General features: G+C 43.3%; 1 protein-coding gene across 2 annotated transcripts in view; it reads right to left on the bottom strand.

The window, feature by feature from the left end:
• The window catches only part of wdr41 (WD repeat domain 41), an 85,455-nt gene extending 82,294 nt beyond the window's left edge, over positions 1 to 3,161 (bottom strand). For both annotated transcript variants that reach the window (XM_085982508.1, XM_085982524.1), the window contains exon 1: positions 2,952 to 3,161. The gene's annotated coding sequence lies outside the window, so the exon portion shown is untranslated. The remainder of the gene's footprint in view (positions 1 to 2,951) is intronic.
• Positions 3,162 to 22,773: the final 19,612 nt, after the last annotated feature.

Here is a 22,773-nt window from a genome sequence, read left to right as displayed (position 1 = left end):
ACTAAAAGCTTGTTCAAAAAAGGTTTTAAGTAGGGTTGTAAAGGAAGAGAAATAGGTGGAGCGACAGAGAGATTTATTAAGAGAATACCAGAGCTTAGGGCCTAGACAGTTGAAGGCACGGCTGCCAATGGTAGTGTGAAAGGGAGGGAGGGATGCACAAGAGGCCAGAGTTGGAGGAACGCAGATTTCTTGGAGGATTGTCGGGTTGGAGGAGGTTAAAGCGATAGGGAAGGGCAAGGCCGTGAAAGGATTTGAATAAAAGACTTGCATTTATACAGCATCTTTCATGACCACCAGACATCTCAAAGCACTTTACAGCCAACGAAGTACTTTTCAAAGTGTAGTCACTGTCGTAATGTAGGAAACACGGCAGCCAATTTGCCCACAGCAAACTCCCACAAACAGCAATGTGATAATGACCAGATAATCTGTTTTTGTTATGTTGATTGTGGGATAAATATTATCTAGAACACCGGGGACAACTCCCCTGCTCTTCTTCGAAATAGTGCCACAGGATCCTTTACGCCCATCTGAGAAAGCAGCTGGGGCCTCGGTTTAACGTCTCATCCGAAAGACAGCACCTCTGACAGTGCAGCACTCCCTCAGCACTGCACTAGAGTGTTAGCCTAGATTTTTGTGCTCAAGTCTCTGGAGAGGGACTTGAACCCACAACCTTCTGACTCAGAGGCAAGGGTGCTACCAACTGAGCCACAGCTGACACACTAATGAATACCATAATGAGAATTTTTAAAGTTCCTCTGATCATTCTATTAATATGTTTCTGCATTTTCTTGTATTCATCCTAGTGAATCCCATCTCTTTTCATCCTGCAGAATTTGCACACAAAAAATTCATACAAGTAATTTTTCCATTTCATTTCACTTAAATTTGTTTGTTAATCCATTTAAGATCACAAACAATTACTAGGTCAAGATAAGCATTTCCCCTTGTGGTTTTCTTGACACACTGGGTGATCAAATATTCACAAGGGAAGACATGAGCAGTATGCCCTCTCCAGACAAATATATCCCAATTATAATCAATAACCATGTATAGATCTACTTGGGTTTTCTCAGTGTATATTAGGCTAATTGAAATCTCCCTTTAAAATAAGTTTCCTATTTTCACATACTTTATTGATCAATGTCCTTATGAAAACTAGATGGCCTACAGCTTTCCTAGTGTTAGCTTTGATTTTTTTTTTTAGCATTAGAGGTCGCTAACCAGAATAGCTCATTTTGCAGCTTTCTACCTCCTACAGAATCGATTTCTTTTACCTCCCAGGTGTCCCTGACATATAGGGCTGCACCGGCTCCTTTTCTGTCCACTGTGCCTTTCTAAACATTTTATACCCATGAATATTCTATTCATTTCCATCCTCTGGATCTAGCTACATCCCCTCAGATCATAATTCCCTAATGTCAGAACAGCATCCCAGTTCCAGCATAGATTGAGGATTGGTTAACAGACAGAAAATAGTAGGAATAAACGGGTCATTTTCAGGTTGGCAGGCTGTAACTAGTGGGGTACCACAAGGATCAGTGCTCACAATCTACATCAATGATTTGGATGAGGGGACCAAATGTAACATCCAAGTTTGCTGATGATACAAAGCTGGGTGGAAATGTAAGTTGAGAGGAGGATGCAAAGAGGCTTCAAGGGGATATAGACAAGCTAAGTGAGTGGGCAAGAACATGTCAAATCAAATATAATGTGGAGAAATGTGAAGTTATCCACTTTGGTTGGAAAAATAGAAAAGCAGAGTATTTTTTAAATGAAAAGAGATTGCGAAATGTTGGTGTTCAGAGGGACCTGGGTGTCCTTGTACACGCATCACTGAAAGTTAACATGCAGGTACAGTAAGCAATTAGGAAAGCAAATAGCATGTTGCCTTTATTACAAGAGGATTTGAGTATAAGAGTAAAGACGTCTTACTGCAATTATATAGGGCCCTGGTGTGGTAAACCACTGTTATACCTGTCTGTAAGTGTATGTGTATTCCACTAGGTACAGGTCTGGACATGCCTCGGCTGACTCCTCCCACTATTCCAGGTATATAAGTGACTACCTCCCAGTCCCTTATTATTCTGGACGGGTCGACCACTCGAGACAAGACCTTCATTCTTTAGTTAATAAAAGCCTGGTTGTTACTCGCTTAACCTCAGTCTTTTGAGTAATTGATGGCGCATCACCTGGTGAGACCACACCTGGAGTATTGTGTACAGTTTTGGTCTCCTTACCTAAGGAACGATATACTTGCCATAGAGGGAGTGCAATGAAGGTTCATCAGACTGGTTCCTGAGATGGGGGGGGGATTGTCCTATGAGGACAGATTGAGTAGACTACGCCTATATTTTCTAGAGTTTAGAAGAATGAGAGGTGATCTCATTGAAACATGCAAAATTCTTACAGGGCTCGACAGGGTAGATGCAGGGAGGATGTTTTCCCTGGCTGGGGAGTCTAGAACCAGCAGTCACAATCTCAGAATAAGGGGTCAGTCATTTAGAACTGAGATGAGGAGAAATTTCTTCACTCAGAGGGTGGTGAATCTTTGGAATTCTCTACCCCAGAGTGCTGTGGAGGCTCAGTCGTTGAGTATGTTCAAGACAGAGTGATAGATTTTTTAGATATTAAGGGAACCAAGGGATATGGGGATAGTGCAGATGAGGTAGATCAGCTATGATCTTATTGAATGGTGCAGCAGGCTCGAGGGACCAAATGGCCTACTCCTGCTCCTATTATGTTATTTCATTTCTAAATCTTCTAGGGATGTATATTTATTTCAGCGAGGATGAAGAGGAAGATTCCGTGCAGAAGTGGCAGTGGGAGCAATGGTGTGCACAGGTGGACAGTAGTATTGCTTCACCTGTTACAGTACAAAAAACAATCAACCTATGCCGTGCCGGCTACACATCTGAATCTCACTGTTGGCAGAGCAGACAAACACTCACCTCACGGTGTGACCGGGGGCAGTGAGGGGGCGGGCGGCAGCGGCTGAAGACGGCGAGCGGGGAAGCCCGAGTAGGGATGCGCCCGGCGGGAGGGGGGGGTTTGTGGCAGTCCCCGGGATAGAAGAGGAGGCGGAGCAAGGGCTGGGGAAGAAACAGATCAAACCAGCGATCGGTATAAAAACAACAAAATAAAACTCCTACCGCGCAGGCGCCTCACAAACCGGAAGTAGCCCGCCTCGAGCCGTTGGCCGGCGCGTGACGTTACGGCCGGCGCGTGACGTAGGATAGAACGTGACCCGGCCCGGCACAAGGGAGTTCGATAAAAGCGGGAAACGGTGACTGCTGTCAACGCGGTCGACGTGTATCATCGACGACGTTACAATAACTAATGACGCGGAAGTTGGGGGGTTGAAGGTGTCCGGGGGAAGAGTCAGGTTAGGGAGCAGGAGTAGGCCATTCAGCCCCTCCAGCCATTTCCACTATTCATGAGAACATAAGAACTAGGGGCAGGAGTAGGCCATTCAGCCTATTCTGCCATTCATAAGAACATAAGAACTAGGGGCAGGAGTAGGCCATTCAGCCCCTCCAGTCATTTCCGCCATTCATGAGAACATAAGAACTAGGGGCAGGAGTAGGCCATTCAGCCTCTCCAGCCTGTTCTGCCATTCATAAGAACATAAGAACTAGGGGCAGGAGTAGGCCATTCAGCCTCTCCAGCCTGTTCTGCCATTCATAAGAACATAAGAACTAGGGGCAGGAGTAGGCCATTCAGCCTATTCTGCCATTCATAAGAACTAGGGGCAGGAGTAGGCCGTCAGCCTCTCCAGCCTGTTCTGCCATTCATAAGAACATAAGAACTAGGGGCAGGAGTAGGCCATTCAGCCCATCCAGCCTGTCGCGCTATTCATAAGAACATAAGAAATAGATCTTCTACCTCATCTCCACTTTCCTGCACTATCTCCATATCCCTTGATTCCCTTAATATCCAAAAATCTATCGATCTCTGTCTCAAACATACTCAACGGCTGAGCATCCACAGCCCTCTGGGGTAGAGAATTCCAAAGATTCACAACCCTTTGAGTGAAAAAATTTCTCCTCATCTCAGTCCTAAATGGCTGACCACTTATTCTGAGACTGTGACACTTCATTCTAGACTCCCCAGCCAGGGGAAACATCCTCCCAGCATTTACCCTGTCAAGCCCTGTAAGAATTTTATATGTTTCAATGAGATCACCTCTCATTCTTCTAAATTCTAGAGAATATAGGTGTAGTTGCCTCAATCTGGGCACTGCATTTTTGGAATGTTGTGAAGGCTTTAGAGAGGGTGCAGAAAAGATTTATGAGAATGATTCCATAGATGAGGGACTTCAGTTACATGGATAGACTGGAGAAGCTGGGGTTGTTCTCCTTAGAGTAGAGAAGATTGAGAGGAGATTTGATAGAGGTGTTCAAAATCATGAGGGGTCTGTAGATAGAGAGAAACTGTTCCCATTGGCAGAGTGGTCGAGAACCAGAGAACACAGATTTAAGGTGATTGGCAAAAGAACCAAAGGCAACATAGAAAAAACTTTTCTACGCAACAAGTGGTTAGGATCTGGAATGCACTGCCTGAAAGGGTGGTGGAGGCAGACCCAATCACTGCTTTCAAAAGGGAGTTGGATAAGTACCTGAAAGAAAACATTTTTGGAGGGCTGCGGGGAAAGGGCGGTGGAGTGGGACTAGCTGAAGCGCTCTTGCAGAGAGCTGCCACGGGCTCGACGGGCTGTAACCATTCTACGATTCTATGATTCGATCTCTTCTCGTAGGTCAATCCCCCCATCCCAGGAATCAGTCTAGTGAACCGTTGTTGCACTCCCTATAAGGCAAGTATATCCTTCCTTAGGTAAGGAGACCAAAACTGTACACAATATTCCAGGTGTGGTCTCACCAAGGTCCTATATAATTGCATTATAATTCATGGCTGATCCTAATCTCAACTCCATCTACCCAACTTGGTTCTGTAACCCTTAATACCCTTGGTGCTAGGGTTAGAAACTGCTACTGGCAGCCCGTTGTCAATAACAGAATCACTATTGCCAACGCTGTTGTCAGATATATATATTAACTTATTATTGGAGACAAACGTGTACTTCATTTCTTGGGTGTACATCGTGGAGGACATACATTTTTGGCGGCTAAAATATTAATGAGGGCTAAACATAATCTTTCATCCATCTTAGACCTTTCGGATGTTAAACTCAGGCCCCATCTGCCCTCTCAGGTGGACGAAATAGATCTATGGCACTATTCGAGAAGAGCCGGGGAGTTCTCCCGGTGTCTTGGTCAATATTTATCTCTCAACCAACATCACTAAAATAAATTATCTAGTCATTATCTCATTGCTGTTTGAGGGAGCTTGCTGTTCACAAATTGGCTGCCCCATTTCCTACATTACAACAGTGACTACACTTCAAAAGTACGTCATTGGCTATAAAGCACTTTGGGGCATCCTGAAGGCATGAAAGATGCTATATAAATGCAAGTTTATCTCTCGTGGGGTAGATTCTGCAATGCTGTACGCTGGGACCAGTTATGTGACGGGTACAAGGGATGACACCACTGGGAGAGTAGGTCATGTGTCCATTTCCTACTGGACTGCTTTGTAGTGCAGCCATTCCACCTCTTGGGCCTAGGTTTGAATCCAAGCTGGACTGATGTGATTAAAGTCCCTATTTCTGCTGACTGTAAGGGTTCTCTGCAAAATTAGTTTGGTGAGTGTCAACCCAGTTCCTGATGAACCAACAACACTAAACTGCACTAAGTGCACAAAATGTTCAATCTTATTCAGGGACTTCCTCAGTAGACCACTAACATTATGTGATATTTTCTGCTTCCCATACTAACCACCAAGGAAGTAGTTGTCTAAGGAAGCTCTGCTTTGTATTCTACCTATGCTGTGCCTTACATGAGAGCATGTGAAACTGACATCTGAAATGGAAAAGTGTTTTATTTCTGGGCACTAGTAAATTAGTAAGCACAACGCCATTTCATTTTAGCAGGACCTGGGTTGTAATCCAGGTAAGACCAATGGGATGAAAGACTCCTCTGTCTACTTGCTGTAAAGGTCTAATGTGAAACAACTTTGGACAGTACAACCCACTTCTAGTCATTTGGACCCAGAGCACAAAACTGCACTTAATTTAGCTCCATTTACTGAAAAATGCAAATAAGGACAGTGCTTAATTTTCTAAATAGTCAGCAATTATTTTGATAGCAAACATTGTCACAAAAAAGCCAATCAGTCTGTTTTTCATTAAAATCTCATATTTGCTCATCAAAATGATTAACAACAGTTTGCAAGAATTAAATATTTTTATATTTAGTGAACATACAACACTAATCCAGGTTAGGTATGTCAGATACAAAGCTAAATTGCACATCATTATTCCACCAGTGCACCTCAACTCCAATCTCAGACCACTGATGCAGTTGAACTATTATACAAGATCACAAGTTAATTACAGATGAGGAAGGCCATCACACCATCTTAGTTCATCGATCCAGAATGAGCCTAAAGCCTCCACCCCCATTACAGCAGTCTTAAATGATTCCAGGTTTTTCACCTCCACTACTCTATCCAAGGTACACATAAACAAGCAAGAAATATTATTTCCACTACTTTTCATCAATTTTAAAAACAACCCATCCTTCAATCGACGCTGACACTCCAATGCAGTAGTGAGGAAGTACTTCATTGTTGGAGGTACTATCCCTTCGGTAATGGTTTAAAATGGAAGCCCCATTACCTGTTCTGGCAGTGCAGGTAGTGTTTAAATAATTGAAAAGGTGCAGGGAATTCTCCTAATCTCTTGCCAATATTTCCCCCTCAACTAATAAGACCATATACAGTTCAATTGGCACTTCGTTTGAAGGCAATGATAAATGAATCATTAAAGTGTCCAAGAGGTGAGTTCCAAAGGTGTGTAACATAGGTAAGAAGATCGACAGTGGAGCCACCATGCTGAAAATGATACTAAATTTAGCTTTACCAGTACTGAGTTGGAGCTTGCCCAGGGACAAGGTAATATAGTAGCGTGGATAGAGGATTGGTTAACGGACAGAAAACAGAGTGTAGGAATAAACGGATCTTTTTCAGATTGGCAGGCTGTAACTAGTGGGGTGCCGCTAGGATCAGTGTTGGGGCCTCAGCTGTTTACAATCTATATTAATGACCTAGATGAAGGGACCGAGTGTAATGTATCCAAGTTTGCTGATGATACAAAGCTAGGTGGGACAGTAAGCTGTGAGGAGATCACAAAGAGTCTGCAAAGATTATATAGATAGACTAAGTGAGTGGGCAGTAAGGTGGCGAACGGAGTATAATGTAGGGAAATGTGAGGTTATTCACTTTGGTAGGAAGAATAGAAAAACAGAATACTTTTTAAATGGTGAGAAACTTTCAAATGTTGGTGTTCAGAGAGGGTGTCCTTGTGCAAGAAACACAGAAAGCTAGCATGCAGGTACAGCAAACAATAAGGAAGGCAAATGGCATGCTGGCCTTTATTGCAAGATAAGTTGGAGTATAAGAGTAAGGAAGTCTTGCTACAATTGTACAGGGCCTTGGTGAGACCACACCTGGAGTACTGTGCACAGTTTTGGTCTCCTTATCTAAGGGAGGATATACTTACCTTGGAGGCGGTGCAACAAAGGTTCACTAGGTTGATTCCTGAGATGAGAGGGCTGTCCTATGATGAGAGATTGTGTAGAATGGGCCTGTACTCTCTGGAGTTTGAAAGAATGAGAGGTCATCTCATTGAAACATACAAGATTCTGAAGGGGATTGACAGGGTAGATTGACAGGTTGTTTCCCCTGGCTGGAGTGATAGAACTAGGGGGCATAGTCTCAGAATAAGGGTAGGCCATTTAAGACCGAGATGAGGAGGAATTTCTTCACTCAGAGGATTGTGAATCTTTGGAATTCTCTGCCCCAGAGGGCTGAAAATGCTGAGTCTTTGAGTATATTCAAGACTGAGATAGATAGATTTTTGGACTCTAGGCGAATCAAGGAATATGGAGATCGGGCGGGAAAGTGGAGTTGAGGTCGATGATCAGCCATATGGGCTACTCCTGCTCCTATTTCTTATGTGCTGGTAGTTACCCTGGGTTTGTGCCACTGGTGACCCACAGCATTGACCCTGCTGGAGTATTATGGATCAGCAGGAGGTCATCCTACTTAAATATTGTCCATACTGGCCACGCCACTAGGAGTGCATCTCAGCCCACACATGCCTGCTGCATTCTTGGGAGGAGAAGTGACCAGTCCTTCAGGAGGCCTCATCTCATTTGGTGTACCACCATCCAAACTTACAACGGGTCCCTTTGAGGCCAACATGGTTAGCTCCCATCCACAGCACCATCCATTTGGTTAATTACTTTGTCTTAGGACGTGGGAGACGCAGGCCCAGTCCCCAAACAAGGCCACAGGAAACTGCATTGCAACTCTAGGACACTGTGTATTGGGTCACCTTATTGAACCACTGCAGTCCTTGAAGGTACTCCTACAGTGCTGACTTTGTCGTAGCGGTTTGGTACTACTGAATGGCTTGCCAGGCCATTTCAGAGGACAGTAAGAGTCAACCAAGAGTCACGTATAGGCCAGACCGGGTAAGGACAGCAGGTTTCCTTCCTGAAAGGACATTAGTGAACCAGTTGGGTTTTTACAACAACCTGGTAGTTTCATGGTCACCATTACTGATACTAGCTTTTTTTTAAGTTCCAGATTTATTTAATTAACTGAATTTAAATCCCCCAGCTGCCATGGTGGGACTTCAACTCACGTCTCCAGATTATTAGTCCAGGCCTCTGAATTACTAGCCCTTCTTCTTAGGCAGACCCTCGGAACCGAGGATGACTTGCTTCCACATTAAAAATGTCTCGTATCTGATGAGTCCAATGCGGGACCTACAGTCTCTGTCACAGGTGGGGCAGACGGTGGTTGAAGGAGTGGGTGGGTGGGGTGCTTGGGTTGACGTGCGCTCCTTGCGCTTGGCTTCCGCTTCCTCCTGGTGAAGAGACTCGAGGTGTTCGACGCTTTCCCAGATGCTGCTCCTCCACTTTGTGCAGTCTTGGGCCAGGGATTCCCAGGTGTCAGTGGGGATGTTGCACTTTTTCAAGGAGGCTTTGAGGGTGTCCCTGAAGCGTTTCCTCTGCCCACCTGGAGCTCTCTCGCTGTGTCGGAGCTCTGAGTAGTGCGCTTGTTTTGGGAATCTCGTATCGGGCATGCGGACGATGTGACCCGTCCAGCGGAGCTGATCGAGCGTGGTCAAAGCTTCGATGCTGGGGATGTTGGCCTGAGCGAGAACACTGATGTTGGTGCACCTATCCTGCCAATGGATTTGCAGGATCTTGCGGAGGCAGCGTTGGTGTTACCTCTCCAGTGCTTTGAGGTGCCTGCTGTACATGGTCCATGTCTCTGAGGCATACAGGAGGGCGGGTATTACTACTGCTCTGTAGACCATGAGCTTGGTGCCGGGTTTGAGATCCTGGTCTTCAAACACTCTCTTCCTCAGGCGTCCAAAGGCTGCACTCGCACACTGAAGGCGGTGTTGGACTTTGTCATCGATGTCTGCCCTTGTTGACAGTAGGCTCCCGAGGTGTGGAAAGTGGTCCACATTGTCCAAGGCCTTGTCGTGGATTTTAATAATCGGGGGGCAGTACTGTGTGGCGGGGGCAGGTTGGTAGAGGACCTTCGTCTTACGGATGTTTAGTGTAAGGCCCATGCTCTCGTACGCTTCGGTGAAGGTGTTGACAATGGTTTGGAGTTCGACCTCCGAGTGAGCGCAGACGCAAGCATCGTCTGCATACTGTAATTCAACGGCAGAGGATGGGATGACCTTAGATCTGGACTGAAGGTTGAACAGTTTCCCGTTTGTTCTGTAAATTAGCTCCACTCCAGCGGAGAGCTTACTGAGGGTGAGATGGAGCATTGCAGCAAGGAAGATCGAGAAGAGCATTGGTGCGATGACATAGCCTTGCTTGACCCCGGTCCGTATGTCATTTGAGTCTGTGGTGGAACTGTTGGTCAGGTTCACGGCTTGCATGTCGTCGTGAAGCAGGTGGAGGATGGTGACAAACTTTTGAGGGCAGCCGAATTTGAGGAGGACACTCCATAATCCCTCACGGTTGACAGTGTCGAAGGCCTTTGTGAGGTCAAAGAAGGTCATGCACAGCGGTTGGTGCTGTTCCCTGCATTTCTCTTGTAATTGACGCGTGGTGAAGATCGTGTCCATTGTGCCCCTTAGTGGGCGGAATCCTCATTGCAGCTCTGGAAGGAGCTCTTCAGCCACTGGGAGAATGCGGTTAAGGAGGATTCTTGCGATGACTTTCCCTGTAGCAGACAACAGAGAAACTCCTCTGTAATTACCGCAATCGGACTTGTCACCTTTCTTGAAGATGGTCACAATTATGGCATCTCTGAGATCCCCTGTCATGCTCTCCTCCTTCTAGGTAAGAGAAGTTACTTCACGAATTCGTGCCAGTAGCGCTTCTCCGCCATGCTTTTGTGCCTCGGCAGGGATTCCATCTGCTCCTGAGGCCTTGTTTTTCTTCAGTTGTCGGATGGCCTTTTCAACCTCATGCCAGGCTGGGGTTGTGCTGAGATGGTGGCGGATAGCATGCTGCGGGATGGAGTTGAGGACACTCACATCGAAGACAGTGTCTCGGTTAAGGAGATCTTCGAAGTGTTCCTTCCAGCGGGCACTGACTGCCTCCCTAGTCCAGTAACATAACCACTATATTAACATACCGTGTTCTTTAAAGAAATCCATTGATGACTGGGAGGTCAGGAAGAAGGTTTTACGGAACAGTGGCCTGTTTGTAAATTGAATGAACCTTTACATCACATGTGCTGTCAAAACAACTTGTTTCAGAATGAGCTGGAGATACTAGATAGGTTACAGACTGCCTGAGAAACTATGATCAAGTTTTATAATTTTTTGCTATGGGTGCCATTTACAAAACCAGTTAAATGCTGAGTTTAAAAGAAAGGTCATAAATGCTGGAAATCTGAAATAATAACAGAAAATGCTGGAAATATGCGGTGGGTCTGTCAGCATTTGAGAGAAGCTAATGTTTCCGTTATAACCCTTCATTCGAACCAAATGCTGGCTGACCTGCTCTGTATTGCCAGCATTTTTTATTTTATTTCAGAGGCTAAGATCTTTGTCAAACACTTTAAATCCTCTCTTAGAACGTATGCAGAAAAGGGAGATTCATGTAATTACTATTTTACATAATTCAACTGATACACACTTCAAAATTCAGCCAAAAATACCAGGGTCTAGAAATTCATCTCGGATGCTGCGTATAACGGGCGGCCGATCCGATACTGCCCGTTTTGCGCCACTGCTCGAGACGAATATCTAGACCCAGAGGTCAGCCTCCAAGCTGAAGTTCTAAAAAATGTTTATTCACCAAGCCTTTATGGACTTTGAAAATAATGTTGTCAAATTATTGATACAAGCAATGTATCTTTTTCAATCTGGACTGATTGACCAACTCAATTTAACATCGTAAGTAAAGTAGTAAGAGTTAGCTATTTTTATTTTATTTCTTTTTTTTAATTCTTCCCTACAGCTCTTCTGTTATATAGACACAGGCAGATTCTCCTGTTTTTCACCAGCACTGGGAAATATTGCATGTGTTGCCCCACAGATAACTTTGGATTGATTTTTTATTAAATTAAATGCCATGTGAGAAATGAACACAAGTGGAATCCTATCACACTTACAATAAGACCCCAGGCATATGTGGAAATACATTCCCAAACAATATATATGTATATACAGTGACCACAGCAGTCCAAAAGGCAGATTTGAGCTGGCCTTAATACCACTCCAGACCAGCAGAGCAAAACAATCGCAGAGCCAATTACCACTAACTCACACTCTTATTATAAACATAAATCGGCAACAGAGCGGTAATCTATTACACTCCTGTAACCCCACATCAGAAAAAGTCATACCAGGTGGACACCTGGTATGGTCAACTGAAAGTGATGGAGGAGGATAAGCAATCTGCCAAACCTGAAGATTAGTCCCAAACAATCATTTCAAGAACAAAAATCTCTGAAGACTTTATTACAAATTGCCACTAGATGGAGGCATTTCATAACACAATAGGTCCAACCATAACACCAATGAACAGTAGCTGTATAACTTTGTAACTTCTTTTACAGTTCCATCTACTTATGTCGACATTATGGGACTCATTCTAATTTGTCGACATACAAGGTTTGTCGAAATTACATATATTTGGACACTTGCACATTTTGTAATTTAAAGATTATTTATATACAAGGAACAGGAACATAGGAACTTTGGAACATAGGAACAAGGGGGGGGGGTTTGCGAGCCCTGGGGAGGCGGGTATGGAGGCGGGACTGCTGGGAAAGTGGGAGGTACTTAACAGGCAGTTTTGAGGCTCATCCCCATTTTATCCCTGCAAGTGCGGGCTTCCCAACTTTGGGAAACCCCGCTAGGGTTAGCGAGGCGAGCAGTGGGTCTGCGGGGGTGAGAGGGATCGAAAAGTCCGCTGTGGAGGTGAGCGATGGGTGCAAGTGTGGAGAGGTAAGCATGAGAGGTGAGTGTAAAGTGTTAGAAAAAGTTTACTTGCCTTTGCTTCTTCCTGCAGGCTTCAACCCTTGGGGATCGGAGGTGCCTCATCTCAACGGCAGAGAATACAGAATGGCTGCTGCATTCTCAGATGCAGCAGCCATCTGATTTCTGCAGAGGAAATAGGTTTTGGTGAGCCTTCAGTACAAGGGCTCACCATAGAACAGAGATTGTCAGTGTTTGACAGCTTCTATAAAATGCACTACAATGTGGATAAATGCGAGGTTATCCACTTTGGCAGATTATTATTTGAATGGCAATAGATTGGGAGAAGGGGAAGTGCAAAGAGACCTGGGTGTTCTTGTGCACCAGTCGCTGAAGGTAAGCATGCAGGTGCAGCAGGCGGTTAAGAAGGCAAATGGTATGTTGGCCTTCGTAGCGAGAGGGGTTGAGTACAGGAACAAGGATGTCTTGCTGCAGTTGTACAGGGCCTTGGTGAGACCACACCTTGAGTATTGTGTGCAGTTTTGGTCGCCTTATCTGAGGAAGGATGTTCTTGCCATGGAAGGAGTGCAGTGAAGATTCACCAGGCTGATACCTGGGATGGCAGGAATGACGTATGAGGAGAGATTGTGTTGATTGGGCTTGTACTCACTGGAGTTTAGAAGATTGAGAGGGGATCTCATCGAAACCTATAAAATTCTGTCAGGCCTGGACAGACTAGATGCAGGAAGGATGTTCCCGATGGTCGGGGAGTCCAGAACTAGGGGTCATAGCCTAAGGATAAGGGGTAAGCCATTTAGGACTGAGATGAGGAGGAATTTCTTCACAAAGAGAGTGGTGAACCTATGGAATTCTCTGCCACAGAGGGCGGTGGAGGCCAGTTCATTAAATATATTCAAGATTGGATATATTTCTTAAGGCTAAAGTGATCAAGGGATATGGGGAGAAGGCAGGGACAGGGTACTGAATTTGGATGATCAATCATGATCTCATTGAATGGTGGAGCAGGCTCGAGGGGCCGAATGGCCTACTTCTGCTCCTATCTTTTATGTTTCTATGTTTCTCTAAGCTGTCAAATGCTGACAATTCATCTGTCAAAAAAATTTTGACAGATGAAACATCATACGTTGACATCCTCTGTCACTGGCTTTCCCTTAATTGGCCTGCTCAACCCGCAGGGCGGCCTTTACAAGGTCAATCATGGGAAAATAGCGTGGGGGCAGGACTGAAACCCGACAACCAGCAGTCCCGCCCCCATTGACAAAACCCAAGCCTGTTCCGCAAATAGATAATGGCTGATCTGTACCTCAACTTCATTTATCTGCCTTTGTTCCATATCTCTTGATACCCTTTCGATCTCAGTCATGAAAAATTCAATTGACCCAGCATCCACAGCTTTCTAGGAGAGAGTTTGAGATTTTCACTACCCTTTGTGTGCAAAAATGCTTCCTGATTTCACTCCTGAATGGTCTAGCTCTAATTTTAAGATTATGCCCCCTTGTTCTGGATTCCTGCACCAGAGGAAATAGTTTCTCTGTGTCTACCCTATCGAGTTCATTTAGCATTTTAAACACCTCAGTCTTCTAAACTGAAAGAAATACAAGGCAAGTTTATGAAACCTGTCCTGGTGTCATTCTGGTGAATCTGCGCTGTAACCCCTCCAAGGCCAATATATATTTCCTAAGGTTCAGTGCCTAAAACAGAATGCAGTACTCCAGATGTGGGCTGACCAAGGCTCTGTACAATTGAAGCATCACTTCTTCACTTTTGAATTCCACCCCCATAGACACCCAAATCCCCTTGCTCCTTCACAGCTCCTAGTCTCGCATCATTAAGAAAATGTTCCTATTTGTCTTTCTCAGATCTAAAGTGGATGAGCTCACACTTACCCACATTGAACTCCATCTGCCATTTTTGCCCATTCGCTTAATCTGTCTATGTTCCTTTGTAACTTCCTGCTCCAATCTGCACAACTGACTGTGCCTCCTACCAGTGCCATCTGTAAACTTAGATATACAACTCTCCAGTCCTTCATCCAGGTCATATGGTGAAATGCTGGGGCCCCAGTACAGATCCCTGGGGAATATCACTTGTCACAGCCTGCCAATCAAAGAACGTTCCCTTTATCTCTACTCTGTCTCCTAACTACCAACCAATTACTGACTCATGTCACAAAGTTATCTCCGTGTGCTTTCATTTCTGCTAATAATCACTTGTGTGGAACCTTATCAAATGCCTTCTGGAAGTCCATATAGACAATATCCAAGGCACGCCGCTAACCACCATGCCAGTGACCTAAAAAAAAATGCAATTAGATTAGTCAGACATGACCTATCTTTCACAACTCCATGCTGACTCTCTTTGATCAGCTGATACAATTGATGCTAAACTGACAGGTTTGTAGTTACTTGGGGGGAGGGGGAATTTTAACATGGGTGAGCACACGGGATTGGGTGCAGATGGGGGGTTAAATCAGAATAAATTCTGAGCGCTTCAAGAAGCCGACTCCAACCCGACGACTTCCAGGTTTTACCGAGGCAGGACAAGGGATGGGCAGCCAACCCGCTCCCAGGAGGCGGGATGGCATTTTAATATGTTAATGAGGCTGGCAGCCTCTGAGTTAACTTGCTTTGCAGGTTTTACAGTAGGCGGCCAGGTTTCCCAGGCTTCAGGAAACCCAGCAGCTGAAGTAAGGCAGGGACAGCTTCGGGGAGAAGGTAAGTGCCTTTACAGCACTGCTTGTGGGCCAAGATGAGCAGGAATGCTTCCTCGTGGTTTCCCAAGCTCCCCCCATCAGACCCCACCCTATACAAAGACCCCTAGGGTCTGGGATCAGATTGCCCCCCCCCCACCCCAGGATCAGACCCCCCCCCCACCCCAGGATCAGACCCCCCCCCACCCCACCCCAGGATCAGACCCCACCCCCCCACCCCAGGATCAGACCCCCCCCACCCCAGGATCAGACCCCCCCCAACCCCAGGATCAGACCCCCCTGGGGTCGAGGATTGCACCTACCTGGTCCTGCAGCCTGCTCTGGAGTGCTCCCTGCCCGACTGGAAGCCAAGCCTGTCAATCAGGCTTATTTGCAGGCAGGGAACCTGTTAGGGCCAAAAGACACACGCTGTGGAGTTAAAACTCCATAGCATGCAGAGAAACCCAGACTTCCAGGTTTCCCGTCCGAAACTCCACCCCCCCGCCTATGTAACCCACCCCAGTAAATATCCAGGCTTTGATTTCTTCCTCCCTCCCTTCTTAAATAATGGAGTGGCATTTATGGTTTTGCAATCCAAAGGCACAATTCCTACTTCTAGAAAGCGTAAGATTATGACCAATGCAACTGCAATTTCATCACCTATTTCTGTTTATACCCTAGGGTGAAAACTATCAGGTCCTAGAGATTTGTCTAACTTAAGTCCCATTATTTTCTCCACTGCAATTTTTTAACTTTTTTAACTTATATTAAATCCAATAAGTTCCTCCCCTTGACTTGCTTTTAGGTTCCCTTGTACCAATGGTATTTTGTCCTTTCCCTCCACTTTGAAAACAGATATAAAGTACTCATTTAAAACATCTGCCATTTTCTTATTATCCCTTATAATCTCACCTGCATCCATCTTTAATGAACACACTTTTGCTGTTAGCTTCATATTCTCTTCTTGCATCTCTTATTACTTTCTTTGTATCCCTTTGTTGTTTTTATAACTTCCCCAGTCTATTGAATTTCCACTTTTCCTAATTAACAACAAATGTTTATTATATATAAATAAAGCATCGTGGATTTTTAACTTTCCTATTTTGAGAATTTCCTGGAGACGAGTCTTCCACTTGTCGAGGTGAGACAGGTTGGCATATTTACCTTCACCGCAAATTTCTTTGTACACGAGACCATGTCAAGCTTTAAAGCGACTAAACTACCCATTGTTGGCAGTGAAATATTCCACAATAAGGGTCTGTTGATATAAGTGGTAATAAAAGGAGGCCTTTAAAACTGTTAGGGTTCTTTTTTAAATTGTGAAATTAAGTGTGGCAGTGTTTATGTTGATGACGACATACACAGTAATATTTGATATTAATGTGCAGAGAATTTGTTACTATTAGCAGGAGGTGGACGTAAATGAGTTTGACTGCAATGTTACTACTTTAGTCAGAAGTGAGATGAGAAATATTCCTTAAACCATTAGCCCTAGACAGCTCTCCTGTTGAGTGGTAGCTTGTTTCTGCTGTCAGTACTGCCAGGCAGTTCTGTTCACACCGAATTTTAGATGTTTCTTTTATAGGCATATTTAAATGCCTGCTTACCACACTTTTGCAGTTGCAATGACCATTTTTATTGGCTGCCAACAAATTCCATTTAAACGTAAGTGGGAGCTAAGTTTTTTAGTTAAATTGTGTTGCTCCATTGTTTCCTGGAGTCCTGCCCTGCTGTGTACAGCATCCCAGCCATGTCCTACAATATGCAACTACTAGAACAGTAAGCCTAATCATCACCAAAGAAAAGACTATTAAATTAAACTTATATTGCTTTAAAGAAAGACTTGCCTTAACAAGTATGTCAGGCTCGAAGAGCCGAATGGCCGACTCCTGCTCCTATTTCTTATGTCAGAAATGTCTCAAAATGCTTCACTTAGAATGATTTATTTTTGAAGTGCAGTAATAGTTGTATGCAGACAAATGTTTATATATAATTGGTTAGTTTGTTTCGTGATCATCAGGATGAAAGATAACAATTATATAAAAAGGAAAAAAACTGCAAATGCAGGAAATCTGAAATAAAAACAGAAAATGCCAGAAATATACAGAGGTCAGTCTGCATTTGCAAAGAGAAAAGCCAGGCTGACATTTCAGGTTTCACACCTGAAACATCATGGCCTGTCTTGTCCCTTTACAGATGCTGATAGACCTCCTGTGTATTTCCAGCCTTTTCTGTTCTTACGGAAAACGACAGTGCTTGCAAACAGAACCGAGGCGATTTTCACGTTGAGCGTTATTTGGACGGGCGGAGGTCTATCAGCATCTGTAAAGGGACAAGACAGGTCATGATGTTTCAGGTGTGAAACCTGAAATGTCAGCCTGGCTTTTCTCTTTGCATGGGACCCAATCCATTCTAGTCCTGGGACTCCATTATAATGTGGTTTGGGAACTGCCAGCACGAAACACGCTCCCCAATAAATAGATCGCTGATCTGCAGGCAGTAAATTAGGCAGGATGGCTGAGTATGAAGGGCCTGCAACAGCACTTGTTGGGAATGAATACAAGCAGCACTTTAGACTAACAGGCATTTTATGTGTTGAACCTACAGCAGCAAATATATTAAAATGGGAAGCCTTTAAGTTTCAATACCTACAAGCAACTCTCCCCTGAACCTCCATTCAGCCTTCCCTAACTGAAGCTAAAGGATCTCTTTCATTTTCAATGGAAATGGCTACCTCCTAACTTATACTGCCCATGATTGGTGAGCCGGGGGCGGGAGCAATCACTGGTGTGTTTTTTGGGGAGGGGAAAACAACATTTGAAAATTGATAAATAAAGGATAATATCAGCTGAATTCTAAAAGTTTGACAACTAAAATGCTTCCTTATCATACAATATTGGACTGAGTTTCCTTCTCCCCAGCTGGGAGCAGTGTAGGTCCGATAGTGTTTACGCTATTAATGTGGTCACTTCCACCAGATGGCTGGGACCCTGTTTTGCTAAAGACAGGGCCCCAGCTGCATCAGAGAGCTGACATCATTTTTTATATACAAATTCACCAACACCTTAGTTGACTGACATTGAAAATTGGAAACTTGGGAGACAGATGGATTTTTCAACCCACAAGTCCTTATTCCCTTCCCCCATTGTTCCATCTATCTCATCAGCAAAAACCAATTATTATCAGTGTTCATGCCAGCAGCAGATATCACCAAGTAAACATGAATCAAAACTTGAACAATTGACTAAATGCCAAAAAGAATACCTGGACCACATGGGTGGATGGCATTCAGATATTTATCTTTCTATGTGCAAAGCAAAAGATACCTGGTGATTTATAGTAATAAGAACTGGTTTTACATTGTGTGCTTGTTAAATGTATAACTGATTTTGCACAATCTTATCAAAGTATGCATATGAGGATGTACAATTAAAGGCAGTACATAGAGGAGTATTATCATTGGTGAAGTGCAGAACTGTGGGGTGTAGAAGGGTCATAAAATTGACACCCCGTGCAACATTCATGCATAAGATTCATTATTTCTAATTAGCCCTGCATTATATTTGGGGTCTTGATTCTGCTTTGCTTTGTTTTCCATGGATAGGTTGATAAGAGGGTATAGGTGTCAATTGACTCATCTTCGGACTTCTGAGAATATGCCTTACCTAATGCAGTTAGCACTAATGGAAAGGTTTGGACAGGAGACACTGCCTTCAGCTTTCTTGTTAGTGATGTGCACTGAGTGTGTGACCTCAGGCAAAAATCCTGCAGAAGGTATATTCAACTGAACTTCAGGACACCATATAAGGATCCACAGATAAATATTGCTAACCCTTAGATCAAGTAGAAAATAACTTGATTTTCAGATTCTCTTGAATTTTCAGTATAAAGATTGTGATATTTCTATGTCCTTATATTCAGAAAGTGTCAACAATGAGATGATATATAATAACACCATTCATATACCATGGGGTAAAATTCAACTTCAGCGAGGGCGCAAAATAGGTGATAGTGGAACAACCTTCCATTAGTTGCGTGAGTCAATGGAAATTTGCAGGGTGTATAATGGCCAACTGATCTGCTACTGCCCACTTTGTGCCTTTGTCAAAGTTGAATTTAACCCCCTACCTTTAATGTAAAAAGTGACCCAAGCCATTTCACAGACAGGTGTAAGGAAAACAGAAGCTGAACCAGAAAGGAAGAGGTGATCAATACCGTGGGGAAAAAATGGGTTTTGGGAAGGTTTTTAAAGGAGGAGAGAGAGGCAAAAAGGTTTGGGGAGGTCATTCCAGAGAGTAACATCCTGGTGGCTGAAGGTGCTGCCACCAATGGTGGGGCAAAAGGAGGAGGAGTTGCAAAAAGAGCTGCGGTCAGATGAACCGTGTTCATAGGAACGGGGGGGATTGCAAAAATAGGGTGGGGCAAGGCCATGAGGATTTAAAGACAAAGACAATGTATTGGGGAAATGGGGAGCCAATGCAGGTAAATGAGGACCCAACGATGGGCGAATGGAACTTAGTTCAGGACAGGGTAAGTATGGCTGAGTTTTGGACAAGTTGGAGTTTACTGATAGTGGAGTTTGGGAGATCAGAAAGGAGGGTGTTGGAGTAGTTCAGTTTAGAGGTAATGAAAGCATATATGAGAGTTTCAGCGGCAGGGAGTTGAGATAGTAGCAGAGACAGGCAATGTTACAGAGATGGAAGCAAGCACCCATTGAGATGGAAAGGATATGGTGTCTGAAACTGAGCTGAGGGTCAAATAGAACACCAAGATTGCAAAACGGTTTGGTTAGGTGTAAGACAGAGGTATGTAGTGGAGGGGGCAGGAATTAATGGCAAGCAGCCAATTGCCTCGTTATAATCAACAACAACAACTTGTATTTATATAGCGCCTTTAGCGTAGTAAAACATTTCAAGGCACGTCACAGGAGTGTTATAAAACAAAGTTCGACATAAAGGGTCGGGTTTGATCTTTCAGGACAGTTTTTAGCTTTGTTTTCTCATAACAATCACGGATTTTTTTTTAAATCTGATACTTATTATCAAATCATGCTTCACAATTTTGGGAGTTTTTAGATTTATTTAAACTGTTTTCATAGATAATAATCTTTTTTAGAACATCTAGGTCATTGAAGACTAAATCACATAGATCATCTTGGAAGAATCATAAGTTCAAAGTTTGATTTGTGCTGCACATAATCAGTGTCAATAATGAACAAGAACAGAGTTAATTTACTTCCTTGAAGAATCCTAGTTGAAACTTCAAACTAGTGAGACATTCGTATATAATGCTAGAGCTACTTGAGTTGTCCTTATAGCAATGTGACTGCTCATGGCACTTTTTGAAGCATACTGTAGTGTTTAGTACTGGAGAGCATCATGAAGTATGAAAAGCCATGTAAGTGGGGTGGGCTGGATGTTCTTAGTTTTGTGGTCATTAATACTTCATACCATATCTACAACTCAGTGTCGACTGGGTTCTTCCTCTTTGGGCCTGACTTTCACCATTCATCAATCAAATTGAATGGCTTTTTAAAATCAATGAAGGTAACAAATGAAGGCTGTTGTTATGTTGTTCCCTCGACAAGCCTGCACAGAATGTATATTTGGTTGAGACAGCTTCTCCCTGCACAGACACCTGCCTGTTTTTTCTGCAATATAGGGTCGATAAGAGGTCTTATTCTGTTAAGAAAAATATATTTACCTCTGCGACGATTGACATGACACTGATTCTTGTGTAGTTCATCGTTAAGCAGGTTCCCCATTTTTTGCAGTGCTGTAGTGTTTTAACTTCAATGCTTGAGCACTTTGTTGTTTTCAAAGTACTGCTGGCATATCTCATAAACACCATATTAAAAGAAATTCCCAATACTTTGGAAAACTTTGGCTTTGATTATCTAATCACATCTGCCCACGTATGCCAAAATTTTAGCTGCTTAATAGCTTATTAATAACTACAATAATAGTTTCAAAATCAATAGAAATGTTCTCAGTGACCACTTCAAGGCAGGGGACTGTTGTGAGGAATCAAATATTCATCAGCTCTGAGAAGTATGAGCACGTTTACTAGTAAGTTGACTTCTCACTTTGATTTGGCTACTGTCTCGTCTTATTTCCTGTATTATGTTATTTCTTTCTCCATTCCCCTGCCTGTACAGTTTCTCTGCCTCTTTTCTTCTGTTCTGGCTTCTGGTCTTTGTCACTCTTTGAGATGCTTCTTTTTATTGGCCTTATTGGTGGTCTATTACTCTTTGGGTTAGATAATGACAATGCTAGTTGGATTTTGTTCCATTAACAGATGGCTTTACATTGTTCTTGTTCAATAGTTAGGACTCTCAGTTTTAGTGATTTTAAGCATGGGTTTTAGAGCGCTGTGCATGGCCTATGATCTATTCTAATGTATTATCTGTAACTCTCTTACTGCTTTATGAATATTCTTGATCCTGTAGTATGTAGTACTTGGTACTGAATCAAGAACTTAACCAGTGTCCATTATCTTTGGATCTGACCAGTTTTGGCCTGCAGTTTTATTTCCTGAATCTAATGGTGTTTTTCTCCACGGGAGAACTAGGCTAATTCCACTCTCCTGCTCACTTCATGTACCCTTTAATATTCCTCTTCAAGCAACTTTCTGATTCCCTTTTTACAAGAACTTATGGACCCTGCTTCAAGAATGGGTTTGTGGCAGAGAATTCCAAATTCCAACTAGCCTCTGCGTAAACAAATATTCTTAAGCTCCATTTGTATGACTCCATTGCTGGAATCCATGTACAGTATCATCCTCGGTATGAATAAATTAAGAGTTAAAGTAAACAGTTGAGTAAATAATTAATGATGTGCTGTGAATTTTAATTCGTTTATATGCATTGATTATCAAACAATTGTGAGGGCCAGCATTTCAATTGAATTGGCAAAAGCCACAGAGGTTTAATTTCCTCTGGTAGTGTATCAGTTAATCAGTTTGCGTAAAATTTCTTTGTGCACTATTTTAATACAGTGATCAGCCCATTTAAAATAAAATTGTTTTATAAAGGGTTAATGACTATTTTGCACTAGCACACAAAAGGATTGTACGTGAACATGTTAACCAGTTAAACCCGACTGTGTTTGCTAAGAAGACAATCTTTTGATACCCCCTTACAAGGAGAAAGAATCACCTCTAGGCTTGTGCATAACTCTCAGTGCTGAGTTTCAGAATATCATTGACAGAGACGTCGAAGGAGGTCAATATTCTCTCTATGGGGCAGAGATGGAGGGTGGATTGGGAATAAAAGAGCAAGGAGCCAAATCCTCTTGTGTACAGGGAAAAAATAGAAATACTATTACAATAGAGGTACAGTATATTTAATTATACAAGAACCTATACAAGCTATTGGTTCAATTACAATTGGAGTGTTCTATCCAGTTTCAAACATCCCATCATAGAAAGGATATTGGAGATCCTAGAAAAGTTCAGGAGTAGGTTCGCGAGGATAATACCAGGGATAACAGATACACCTATCAGGAGAATTTTTTAAAAAGGAAGAAAGACTTGCATT

Source organism: Somniosus microcephalus, chromosome 1, assembly GCF_052327205.1.
Source record: "Somniosus microcephalus isolate GS21.2 chromosome 1, FLI_Smic_1.0, whole genome shotgun sequence".
NCBI classification, from domain to species: domain Eukaryota; kingdom Metazoa; phylum Chordata; class Chondrichthyes; order Squaliformes; family Somniosidae; genus Somniosus; species Somniosus microcephalus.
This window is presented reverse-complemented; position numbering and strand designations above follow the sequence as displayed.